Below are 13,233 nucleotides of genomic sequence, written 5' to 3'. Positions count from 1 at the left end.
ACCTGGGCCGGGAGGTGAACAAGGTGCAAAGGGGCTGAATGTAATGAACCTCTATCAATGGGGCAATGCAAACCATGGCATGAGACTTATTTGAGCCATGGACCAACACCTGACAGGAGTACATGATTGAAACCATCAGAGAGGTGTAGCAGGATGTCATTGTGGCCAGAGAGACTGGTGGCCAGTGCTGACACATGGATATAATAACCCTTAGGGCTGCTGACAAGGGCAGCACTGTCACACCAGGTAGCATCTGAGCTGGCACTGTCATGTGCTGAAGCCAAACCACTGCCCAAAGCTCACGGCTGGGAACAGCTGGAACAAGCATGACTAACTCATTGGAGAGATAAGAGAGGAAAAGGTCTCAGTTGATGGAGGTGTCTGAGTGCATGAAGAGCTGTTTCTGGCAGAGCCTGTCCCTTGCTTGGCCTGCTAAATTAGACTGAGCTTTGCAGCATCACGTTGTTTGCTGTTCCTCTTCTTCCCCTTGGAATTAGCTAGAGCATGTCATAAAGATTTGCAAACTTGAAATATTCATTAGAAAAAGATCCACGAATATCTTATCTTTGTCCTAGTAACAATCCTAACAGAAAATGCTTCCTACTGAAGCATTCTTATTACAATTTTAAACTTAAATCAGCATAAAGGAACAGAAAGAAAACTGAAATAGCCACAGATACAATCTCATTTAGAAAAACAGGGCTGTGGCAGAAGGAACACTGCTATCAGCCCCCCTCAGGGTAACAGGCAAGGCTTTTCATGAAGCTTTGTTGACACAAACATGACTGCTGTGAGTGAAATAAGGAGAGAGGTAATGAATCAAGCTTAATTTAACATTATACGTTTCAGTGCTCTGCAAGAATCAGAAGTAGGTATCAGACAGCAGGACTGTGACAAGCATCTTTACGGCTCTTGTTAAAGACGCCTTTGGCAGAGGACAGAGAGCAGAGCACTGTAAAACACTGGACTTTCTACAGTGGATTAAAATCCATCATTGCTTTTAGGCAGAACATAGTTGTTTCCTTTTGCTTGCAGTTGATTTTGGTCAGCTAATCCTTGGAAGCCTGATTGAATTTATTCTGCTGTTAAATGCATAGGAAATTGCACAGACAACCTGAATGGACTTTATTAGCAGAGTCTTAATGATTCAGGTCTATATTAAGGAGAAGAGAGGAAGGCATAAGGCATCATTTTCTCACAAATATACAAAATAATCATGCAGCAGAAAGCTGGACTCCCTCCCTGTAGCTTTAGATGTTCATGTCCACCCCCTGCCCTTTTGCAAGTGCATATCTGAAAAAAAAAGGTAGTAGAACTACTGATAAGGGGAAAATCCAAGCATTTCAATATGTTTTTTAATCTCAGGCTTGTATCTCTGAGACCATGGTCCTGTGATCACTAGTGTTTATCAATGTGCCACCAGCAGTATAAATATGACCCAGAGCAGGCACAGGCAGATGGTCATATAACCTCCATGACCAGAGGGGAATTCATTTCAGCTTTATGCAATCAGGAGCACTGGCTGCAGAGGACAGCTGAAACCTGATCTTGTGTAAAGCTTCTCAGTACAAAGTTACCCCATTCAACTTCTGGAACAAATCTGAAACTGCAAGGTGAGTTCATACCATGGCAAACTACTGCATCATTTTGGGCCAAGTATCAGAAGCCCTACAGCCAGACTTCCCATGCCATGCAACCACAGCCTTGGAACCAAATTCAACCAAGTCCCTTGGCAGTCCCAGAAATGTTAATTCACTCGTGCCTGAACTCTTTAAAGAGGGTGTTGTCTGTGGACTCCAGGCTAATCATATCAACATCAACCAAAGCTAAGTCAAAAGTTAAATAGGCTTCTGATATATTAGCACTAAAACAACCAAGATTTCTGATGTACCTTATGCAGCATTGCATGCAGCCCTGCTGTATGTAACCAGCAAGAACAGCAGGGACTTTACAGCCTGGACAGCAATGTGAGCCATGATGTCCTCTGCATCCTCACACCATAGCCCCGAGGGTGGAAGAACTGAAATCTCCAGCTCAGGCTGAGGTCTTGCAAGCCCCCACCGTGTTTTCATTGTATGCTGGGCTGGTGGCAATCAGGGAACTGATGCAGTTACTGGAGCCTGAAATGTATCTTCTAATGTTTAATTACAACGTTTTAGGTAAATACCATTCCTGCATTCCGTGGCCTTTCATGGACTTCTGCTTTTGGATAGGTAGCATGTATTTGAACTTTCCTTGGCCTTTCATCACTGGATGATGCAAGATTGCTTGAGGGATGTATTCCATTATACTTATATGCATTTGGGGAGAAATTCAGTTAGCACAGTGCCTCAGAATGGCAGATTTTACTTTATAACCCAAAATTGTTCATTTTAAGAGCAAAACAGAGACACAAATGCTGCATAACACTCATGCCAGTGTGACTTGTATGGCTCTCCTGCAGCTGATCTAAGCTGTGCAGCAAGCGTTCTGCAAACGCTCCTCAACAGCAAGCACAAGCCAGTTCTTTACATTTTGCCTTACTTCCCTCGTTGGCTCCTTTCAGCAGGCTTTTTCCCAGTTCCAGGGAGAGCAGAGATCAATAACACAAGTTAATATCAGTAACGTTTTCAGAAGAGCAGCATCCACAGGCATGCTCCTCACGGTCAGTACCCCTGAGCAGCAGGCAGCAGCGCTGGAGTGTGAGGGACCAGCCCCCAGGATCTGAACTGGAGGGAAGTGGTGTCAGAACACCATTGTAAAGCCTCGAACAAAGCCTCGTTTGCATTCCAAAAGGACTGCCTTAGAGGATGGAGACTATGACGATGGCCTGCACATGCAAGATTGAGATAACAGTGGAGGAACAGAGGGGGCCAAGGTCCACTCCAGCTGCTCAGGGGTGATATTTCTCAACCATGGTTCCTCATCTTTGCAAAACAATTGCCTAATCAAAACAGGACTACAAAACGGAGCAGCTGTGATGTTGGGCTTGAGGAGCCTCACTGACACCAGCCCTTCCCTGTTGGCTGGCCCAAAGCTGGATCATGATTGGTCATTTTCTACTCTAACTTTTCTTCTCCTGTTCTCTCTCTCTCTCTGTTCTCCTTCCTAAAATAATTTAGTAACCCAAGGCCTAACCCAATTTTAATCTGTGACATTTTAATCACTCTCCTTGGAAGGGCCAAGTCTGAGATTAAGGTGGGATCCAGCTGCACCCAGGGTCCTCTCTGAGAAGGAGTTCAGAAAGCAATGGGGTCCAGTCTGAGTCTCCCTGGGTTGCCCTACCTGGGTCATGACATGGGTGTACAGCTCTGGCTCACCCACTATTGTGCACCAGGGGACCTGAAACCTGGACTCTCAATCCCTGCTTCCAGCAACTGTATCCCTTGCAAGTAATTTGGAAGAAGAAAAGGTGTGTAATAACATTGATGTGATGACTTTCAGTTGCTGGTATCTTAAGGGTAGGTTAAAATTATTCTCAGGGTTGAGAATAATATTTCTATATTGTTGCAATGCCTAAGGAGCTACACCAGCTTGAAAATAAGCTAGATATTACTTTTTCTTACCTGTGGATGACAGTAAACAAGTCTGATGATAGGAAGCTGCAGTTTGCTACACGATCATGGAATTTTATGGTTCTCAAAGTGTATTTTGAGCAGAAATATTACTGGCACTCTCATCCTACTGTACATGGCCAAGTATGTTTAGTATTTTGCAGGTTTAATATCCAGCCACAAAAATCACAGAGAGGAGACTTCTGCTCCTGTCTGCAGGCATCTCACTACTGCCAAGCTCTAGAGAACTGCATTTTCAAGTTACGACCATTAGTGAATGAAATGCAAAAATGGCTTAAAATCTGTCTTTTTCATCTCTTGTTTCACAGGAGAAAAAAACCAGTATTTTCACACAGAGCTTTGAAATAGCTGTATAATGCTATGACAGAACTAGTAGCCAGATGAGCCAGGTTATTTTTTACTCTATCCAGTTTTCTATGAGACAGTATCTTCCATCAACACCCTTCTTAACTTCTTGCCAACTTTACATCCACTTTGCAGGTTTCAGCCCTACTTCCGATGCTTAAACATTATTTTATACAAATAGCTATTTCAGAAACCACAAGCAGTAACTGATTTCAAATCAGTTAATCAGAGTTTGACTTAAGGCAAAATGGCAAATAAAATTATAACCAGTACTGTCTGGTGACAAAAAATAAATTGAGAAAAGTCATCTTTTAGGGTGCTGGTTAGCAACAAAAACTGCTGTTTCCGGAGGAGACTGGCAAGGATGGAAAACAAAAGCCTTCCCTTCTCATACACCAATTTAAGCCCAGAATGCCTAGGATTTTCCAATACACTGTGGGAGCTGGGGAAGTGGGGGACGGTAAGAAATCTGACCTTAAGTGCCATTTTTAAGTTAAAATTGACATATAATATACAAAAATAATGGAATCTAAGTGGCTTCCAAGAGTAACCTCCAGTCAGTGAAAGGATACTGACTGAAAAAACATTTTCTAAAAAACAGATGCTAGGACTGGCAGGGAGTCTGAAAGAAAGTTTTGCAATGACTGTAGCCAATTCAGTGGAGAAGGAGAAGCTAACTCCACCCTTCTCATCCCTTTTAATTTGAAGAAGGCAGGAATGATAGACAGCATCAAAGGACTAAGATGCAATCAGAACAATCTGAAGGTAGCTTCAGTTAAACCTGCCATTCTGTTAGCAGCATCCAGTATGAGACTGGGGGGAGTGAAGATGGAAAAAAAACAATAATCTGCTTCAATCTTCCATAAGATGAGAGGAGAAACCTCTATGGGGCTGAAATCTGCATTTCCTTTATATACACTCACAAGCACAAATGGGTGTATATAAGGAAATGCATATATTCATCTCTATTTACTGTATTTTTCCACCAGATACACAGAAGGTAGGGGCAAATAGTCCTTTCTTTTCATAAATCCTGTATCACCCACTAGCACAGGCAGAACCTTGAAATATAGTGGAATGCATTTGATTTCCAAAATCTCTATTATATTTGCAATAAAATTACAGAAAGGAGAGGCAGAACTGCCTGTATGCAAATAAACGCCGAGCGAAATTGGAAGTTTTTTAAATGTATTTGTGAAATGCAGAGCAATAAACCTATGTTCACATTATCATCACCACTCAGGCACTTGAAGGTTTGCTAGGCACATTCACCATGCCTGCGTCTTTTCCTTTTTTCCCCAGTACAATCTCATTAAATGAACAGGAGGATAATATTTCTGAAGTGTACGTATAACAACGTGGGGTAATACAATTCTCAGACTATTATTCTGAGTGTAAATATTGTCACTTTTTAGTTTCTCATTTGTATTTTTAAGAGGATGGATTGGATGAAAACACACACAATAGATCTCTTTCAGTGTGCATAGGGCACAATATAAAACATACACCAGTACTGGAGCACAGTACAGATAGAGGCTGAGGGAGTCCTCCAATCCAAGCAACAGTTCTGGAAAAGGCTGCAGAGTAAATCAGGGGCCTTGCCCAAAAGACTAGCAGCCATGCCAAGGAGAAGCAAACAGTGAGGAGCAAGCCAGAGGAGGACACTGACTTTGCCAATGGCCCTTGCCTGTGCTCCTGCTGTATGAAGGCTGTCCCCTAGCCAGGCTGAGGGACCTGGTGGATGTTGGTTCAGTCCTGAATTAGGTCTTCGACCTGGATGATCACCAAAGTGCTCCCCAACCTATGACACCCTATGGGCCCAGGTTGATGGCCACTGATATTTTGCTACTGTCTCATTGGGTTTTGAAGAGGATGTGGTGGGAAGGAAAAGCAGGGTAAGCTTTGGGCTCTGGAAAGGGCTCACAGATAGTTGTAAGCAGGGAGGATCCCTAATCCTGCCAGAGTAACTGGGCAGTGCTCTCTTCATCTGAGGCCAGAATGCATTTTTCACGTGGTTGCTCTACCCCTTAGGCCACACCTTTCTGGCCAGTGCACTCGGGCACAGATGCCTCTGTCAGACATATTGAGCTGCACTGTCAGAAACATGACCTTGGCTGCTGAAGCAGCCCTTTGCACTCCATTTGAGCAGCTATTGCAGTCACAGTCACTGAGTTACCAGGGTTCGAAGGTACCTCTGAAGATCATCCAGTCCAACTCCCCTGCTAGAGCATGATCCCCTCACACAAGTAGGTCACACAAGAATGGGTCCAGATGGAGGTTGAACATCTCCAGAGATGGAGCCTCCACAACCTCTCTGGGCAGCCTGTTCCAGTGCTCTGTTACTCTCACAGTGAAGAAGATTATTCTTATGTTTAACTTGAACCTCCTACTCTCCAGTTCATGCCCATTTCCCCTTGTCCTGTCACTAGACATTGCTGTAAAGAAACTGTCTCAAAGAGCACTCTCTAGGAAAGGGATTCTCTCTCTTTTATCTTCTGGGCTGGGACACATGCCTGGGACCTGCAGCAGCACTGCGAACACCACGTTCCTAACATCCTAATGGGATTTCAGAAAGCCTCACAGGGGACAAATAATGCTTTTATTTTACAAACAGCAGGCAGGGGCATGGAAAAGTGTCAGATCCCAATTCTCTAGATTTCTTATTCCCAATTGTATCAAATCAATTTCTTCAGCGAGCTACTGTTCTTAGTCTGCTCTGTACTGGAGCCACCAACCCTTGAGGTCCCAGATTCCCAGCAAAAAAATATTCTGCAGCCCAGATGTGCTCGAGCTTTAAACTATACAAGCTGAGCTCCTGATTCACCTGCTGGGAAACCTGCCCATAATTGATCTGCAGCACTTCATCTTGCTGTGAGATTCACTGTCAGCTTGGGATATTACTGAATTCCTAACAATAATAAAGAATTTATATTACTAGTTCTGTATTATATTTTCTTAATGTTTCTTTAACTTTCAGAAAAATCAATTCTGCCAGAGAGAACATCATCATAACTGCCACAGGAAGGGAAATTAAGATGAGGATTGGCCAGCACATAGTGTCTGTAGGTAGATTCTTTGGATGAGGAGGGGAACAGGGTTATTTTAATTCTAGAAGCAATTTGGTTGCTGAAGCTTGTCTTCATTTACATTTAAGTGGTTATTGCATCCGACTCATGCATTTAAGACTGTTGTTTAATTTCAGGCTCCCAGATAGTCTGTAGACAACCTTTACGCTTTTTTAATCAAAGATTTCTGGAACATTTTCCCTGTGTTCTCTGTCCTATAACTTAAGCTTCAGTGTTGCATATCAGTTCAGGACACCGCTTTTCTGCTGACTGTTTTTTTTTCAAGTCTTCTTGCACATCTTTTGATGCTTTCACAAAACCAGCCAGCTTTCTTTTTCAAAGGTTCTGCAGTCCTTCATGGGAGTCCAAAAAAGAGGGTGTTTCTCTCTTCTTTGCAGTACAAAAACATTAGCCTTTTTCTTCAGTCTTCTATGCGGTGAAGATCCCAAAACAAGTATAAAGTTATTTTCCTTAACAGCCCTACAAGCCTAACATCAAAGCTTTCTATGGAACAGCTCTCACTGGAACAGATTTATATAATCCTCGGGCCTCAAACAGATATCTTGCCATTACACCAAATCTTTTGTGAGAAACTCAGGAAGTTTTAGTGCATCGCTGAGCAGTTAACATCTGTGATTTCCTACTGAGTTCTGAGGTTTAAATCAATTAGCAGTAATTGGGACTGTTTACAGTGGCCTTTCATGTGGAACAAGCATATGTTGGAATTTTCAACTAAAAATTTAAATTCCTGCACCAAGTGACCATACGGCAATTTTTAAAAAATATTCTGACCCTATGTTGTGCTGTTTGTTTAGTTAGTAACACCTTGTTCTTAACAGAAGATATTTTGGGGCTTTTAAACAAAACTGAAATGATGTTTGGAGAAAAAAAGAAGTAATTTTATTTTTATGTGCTCCATTTCTCGATATCTAACTATTTATGCTGCACTAAAATCACATGAACCTGAATAATTAAACGTAAGAAAACAACTAATTTTGCATGGAGTGGTCTTGAAAATTTTCTCTTGCCTATTAAGGTACTAAACCTACCACATCAAATTACACTCAGAAGGGCTATATACAGTTTTTGTAAGGGATCAAGGCCACAGATAACAGAAGTTAGTTGTGCAGAATTATACTGCTTAGTTTTAAATAAACTTGTTGATCTTTTAGTATGGAGAAGGTATCAGTCAAATCAAGAAGTTAGCTGAGAATTTGTTGTGGTGTGTCCCTGGCAGCAAATTCCCCAATTACTCCCTAGCTAGTGCACAACCAGGAGGGAAGGAGCCTTCCAAACCTTCAAGTAAAGAAAACTAGGTGTTGTTGTTTGTTTGTTTGTTTGTTTGTTTGTTTGTTTTATTAGAGTCTGCAAGTTCTCAGCTTAAGTGGATTTACCAGTGCTCACACTTCAGAAAACTGTCTTCATGGATGATAATAAAAGTAGGTGCCAACCCTGCACCTGCAGGGGAAGAGAGGTGTCATTTATACCTGTTTAGTTAATGGGAACGGGGAACTACTGAGAAGCTGTGATGCAGAGAAGCTGAGAGACACATCATTTGCACTACTGATGCTGAGGAGCTCTTTCACCTTTACACTAAAGGGAAAACTGGACAGTGGCTGTCAATGTAAAAATGACTATTGCATATTAGAACTGAAGCAGAAAGGATTAGTACAGATGCTTATTTCCACACTGTTGTGTTGCCAGGGAAATCTATAACAAATAAAATCATTACAGGAGAAAGTCAGTTAAATGGAAAAATGCTTTGAAAGAATTGGAAGTTGAAGGGAGACACAATTATATTTTGTTCTGGTCAATAGGCACTTTCAGTCAAGAGGACAGTTATTGAACAGCAAACAAGAAGATGCAAAGCCATCATTACTCTGTAATGAACCAAGCCTGGAGCTGGTTTAGCAACTATAACCTGAGAATGCCACCATCAGCCATTTGTCAGGGATTTTTTTAAGCTAAATAAATGTTTACATGGAGAAAAAGCAGGGGAGGGTGGAAACGCACAGAACTTCTTTGTGATTATAGACCTGAATTTTCAGAGTGCTCTTTGTTATCATTGCTTGCTTTGCAAGTCTCCTTCCCTGGGACCAGGACTAGATACAGGGCTTGGAAAGGCATCAACCCCCACAATGCCTTTGCAAAAGAGGCAGTGCTGAGCAGTGACAGGCTGCAGCAGGGCCACTAGACTTTTCTCCTGTTGTTGCTGCTCAAGGCATTTTCAAAGCTTCTTGTCACAGTCAGGTTTTCTCCTTTTCCAAAGACAGGAGCCTGCATGTCAACCCAGCTTTGGTAGGTGCCTTTCCTCCCACTTTCAGACAAACATCCACTATAACTTAGCCTTTCCTCATTTGCCCTGTTTCTCCTGCTTTCTTTGGTCCTCTGTATCCACTGGCCATCCCACCATCACCATTGCTGCAGCACCATGCTTTGGTTCTCTCTGCTCTCACCATTTTACAGTCAGAACACAGCCACAAAGGGTTTGTAGGTTAGAGCAGAATGTCTTCAAGCTGAAGAGTTCTCCTAGCTTTGCTTGGGGGGGAGGGGAGTAAACGCCAATAATGCTGTTACTCCAACAGTAATGAGCTGTCCTCACAGAGTCACAGAGTGGTTGAGGTTGGAAGTGACCCCTGGAGGAGGATCTCATCCTAGAACCTGTTGCCCAGGACCATGTCCAGATAGCATCTGAATATGTCCAAGGATGGAGTCTCCACAACCTTCCTGGGCAACATCTGCTAGTCCCCTGTCACCCTCACACTAAAAAAAGGGTTACTTCCTGATGTTCATACAGAGCTTCTTGTATTTCAGTCTGTGCCCATCCTCTCTTGTAGTGTCACTGGGCACCACTAAAAAGAGCCTGGATCTGTCCTTTTTGTACCCTCCTTGCAGGTTTTTATGCTAATTTTTAAGATCTCCCTGACTCTGGCCCTTTGCTGGAGTCTCTCCAGTATGTCCATGTCTCTCTTGTACTGGGGAGCCCAGAACTAGACACAGCACTGAAGGTGTGTCTCACCAGTGTTGAGCAGAGGGGAAGGACCATCTCCCTCCACCTGCTGGCAATGCCTCTCCTAGTCCAGCCCAGGATATCATTAGTCTTCTTGGTGGCTAGGGCATATTGCTGGCTCATGGTCAACTTGGTGTCCACCACAACTCCTAGGTCCTTTCTGCCAAACTGCTTTCCAGCTGGGCAGAGCCAGCCTGTCCTGATGCATGGACTTGTTCCATCACAGAGGAGGGACTTTGCACTTCCTGTGTTGAACTTCATGATGTCCTTGTCAGCTCATTTCTCCAGCTTGTCCATGTCCCTCCAAACAGCAGCATAACCCTCTGGTGTATCAGCCACCCAGCCCAGTTTTGTGTTATATTCATCATCCTGACCTGCTTTGCCTGCAGGAGAAGCCCATGACTGCAGCCAAACCTGGGGTCCAGCCAGGAGCCCCACTCCCAGCTCTGCCATGGGGAGCAGCCAGGTGCCAGCAAAACCATCCCTCATCACTGCTTGGGCTCTCTCCAAGGGGCACTCCTGCTGCAGAGATGGCCACAGGAGATTGTCCTCCAGAAGGCCATGTCCCTGGCCCACCAGTGACCTGAGAATGACTATTTATTTCACCCCATGTAACTTGAACCATTTAAATCCTGCCTGCATTGTGCAGCATGTGGATGGAGGCTGTTTGTGTAATTATCTTCCTGTAACCTAATTCTGCAGAACGTGGTTCTCATCTACATTGTGTCTCCTTTCCACCCCTCTGACATTGCAAAAAGGAACAGGCAGCTAAATCCACTTCAAGAATCTTTGATCCAGCAAATACAGCAAAGCGAAGGAGAATTAAGCTTACAGCCTTCCAGAAATCTGACTGCATGTAGTTTCTTTAATTGCAGGAGCCCTTTCTTTTTCTTTCTTCTTGTGCTCTACCTTTGTGAGTTTTTTTCCATCCTATCTGATCTCATACCACTCACTACCATCCTTCCAGATAAAAGGCAGGTGATGCCAATTTAGAAATTCGTCCTTCCAAAACTTGTCACAGTCCAATTCTTTCACTATGTTTTTCATTTCAAACCCAAAATATCTCTCACTTGAGGAGCTGAGTGGTTTGTAACAATTAGGGTGATGATAGACCAGGAAAACTGATATATTTTTTTGTCTTGACATTTCATCCCATTCTGATTTAAGAAAAACCTTCAAATTGCCTTTAAATATATAGCTTGATATTCAGGCTTCACTGTCTTTACATTAATATAGGGAAATTGCAATGCTTTATAATAATTTCAAAATCTTTATTTTCCACTGAACATCACAGGCTTTGCATTAAACAGTTTCAAGAGTATTTGAGAGACGAAAGGTGACAGAACTGGTAATTACCTCATTTCTCATTAAGGAGGACTTAGTACACCAGGGACCCATATTAGAATAAATATTCTATCTCCTGTTTATTAACCTTTGTTCTTTAAAATGGCGAATGAGTGCTGATAAAGCTATCATTATTGTGTCTGCCTCAGGAGCTGATGATGCTTCCCCAGCTCCTAATATGATTTGGAGTCACCTTACCAAAAATAAACAGAACCTGACTCTATTATGCTCCAGACTGTCTGTATTCCTAACACACACTTTAAACCTAAACATACAGGCAATATCAGCTAACGTTTCACTATGCAGTATGAATAGTGCTGTAAGTCTTGCATAGTTTTATATATGCTAGGCTGTAGTGAAGCAAGTGCAGAAATACAGTCTCTAAGTTTCCTTGGCCAAGGTTTATTTTGGAAGGTGAGCTCTTTTCAGTAAGAAACAAAAACTTTCTTATGCTGCATGAGAATTGTCATCTGTCTTGTTTCCAACAGTAGCCAGAGCAAGCTGCTTCAAAAGAAAGTTGCCAGAATCCTAAATTTGGCTGTTATAGAGCAACTGATTTGCTCAAATCCAAGACAAACGTCCTGACCAGGAGAGTTTATACTGCTTCATTAACTGATAATTTTAGATCTGGCAATTTCCCCTTAATGCCAGCACTAATGAAGCATTATTGTTTCAACTGCAGAACCTTAAAAGAAACAGAACAAACAATGAGGAAATAGAATAAGCATTGATTTAATAACAAAGCAGGACTGTGCCTTGCTGCAGAATAGGCAGCTGCAGTCAAGAAAAGATGTGGAATATCTGAGTGCTCCCATGTCATTTGGGGCAAACATGGAGAGAATAATTCCAGCAAATATAAGAAACTGGGTAACTGGAATCAAGGGGACTAAACTCTCAATGGGCTCAGCTACCATTTTCAGAGTAAAGTATCTTGGAAGAATTTATCATCCTTGTGCATATTCATATTTTTGGGCTCAGGGAGCAGACAACAAAAAGATGTTCCTTCATAGTTCTATCATATTTGTCTTTGCATAAAACAACAATTTATTTTATTTCCCCTCCAAAAAAAAAAAAAAAGGTGACAAATTGGATGTCCTGGAAGGATTTCAAAGCTACCAAAGAGATTTAGAGCTGAGTTCAAACATCCTGCTATGGATGCCTTTCATGGACACTGATATTATTTTAGTCATTACCTGTCTAATAAACCGTGTCCAAGGACCCCAAACAGTGGATGATTTGAATCATTCACCAAGTTTCTAAACACTGCAAGGGGAGGTGGAAAGACCATGGTTCTAAAACGCACAGTCTCTAGCTGCACTAATGGATCTGGGCAACAGCAAGATTTCACTGGCATTAAAAAGTCTCTGGAGAAAAAAAACCCAGCTTTTATACAGCCTCTTTACTTTTTGATATAAAGATCCCCAGGAATGATGACAACCATTTTTTATAAGAACTAGAAGATAAACCTAAAAGTCAGCAGCACTGATTGCTTTGTTACCTTTTAACTTCTCTGCCTGATGGTCACACTGACAGGTTTGACACTTTATTTAGTGGGGATTGGTAATAATATCTTCTTGGCTAGACACTTGACACCTACCTTGCTTTATTATTTTCCTTTGCATCTCCTGTAAGGGCTGATTCATTTCAGGAGCATTTGTTGCAAGCAGAACCCATTGGAGCACAAAGTGACAGATGAGAATATGAAGATTTCCAGTTATCCAGCTCAATACTCATCAGCAGTACAGGGAGCCATGCCAGAGGCAGGTAACCAGGACATTTGCTGAAGTCCTTCAAAATTGAACATGTTATTGAGTTTGGAAGGGAACACTCAGCTTTCCTAGTTTACTTACTAACTGAAGATTATACAATTTGAAACAAAACACAATCGATCCTCCATTTCTCTGCTTGAGAGACC

This window comes from Apus apus, chromosome 3, assembly GCF_020740795.1.
Source record: "Apus apus isolate bApuApu2 chromosome 3, bApuApu2.pri.cur, whole genome shotgun sequence".
Classification (NCBI taxonomy): domain Eukaryota; kingdom Metazoa; phylum Chordata; class Aves; order Apodiformes; family Apodidae; genus Apus; species Apus apus.
The sequence above is the reverse complement of the archived record's forward strand: the minus strand, read 5'-3'. Positions refer to the sequence as shown.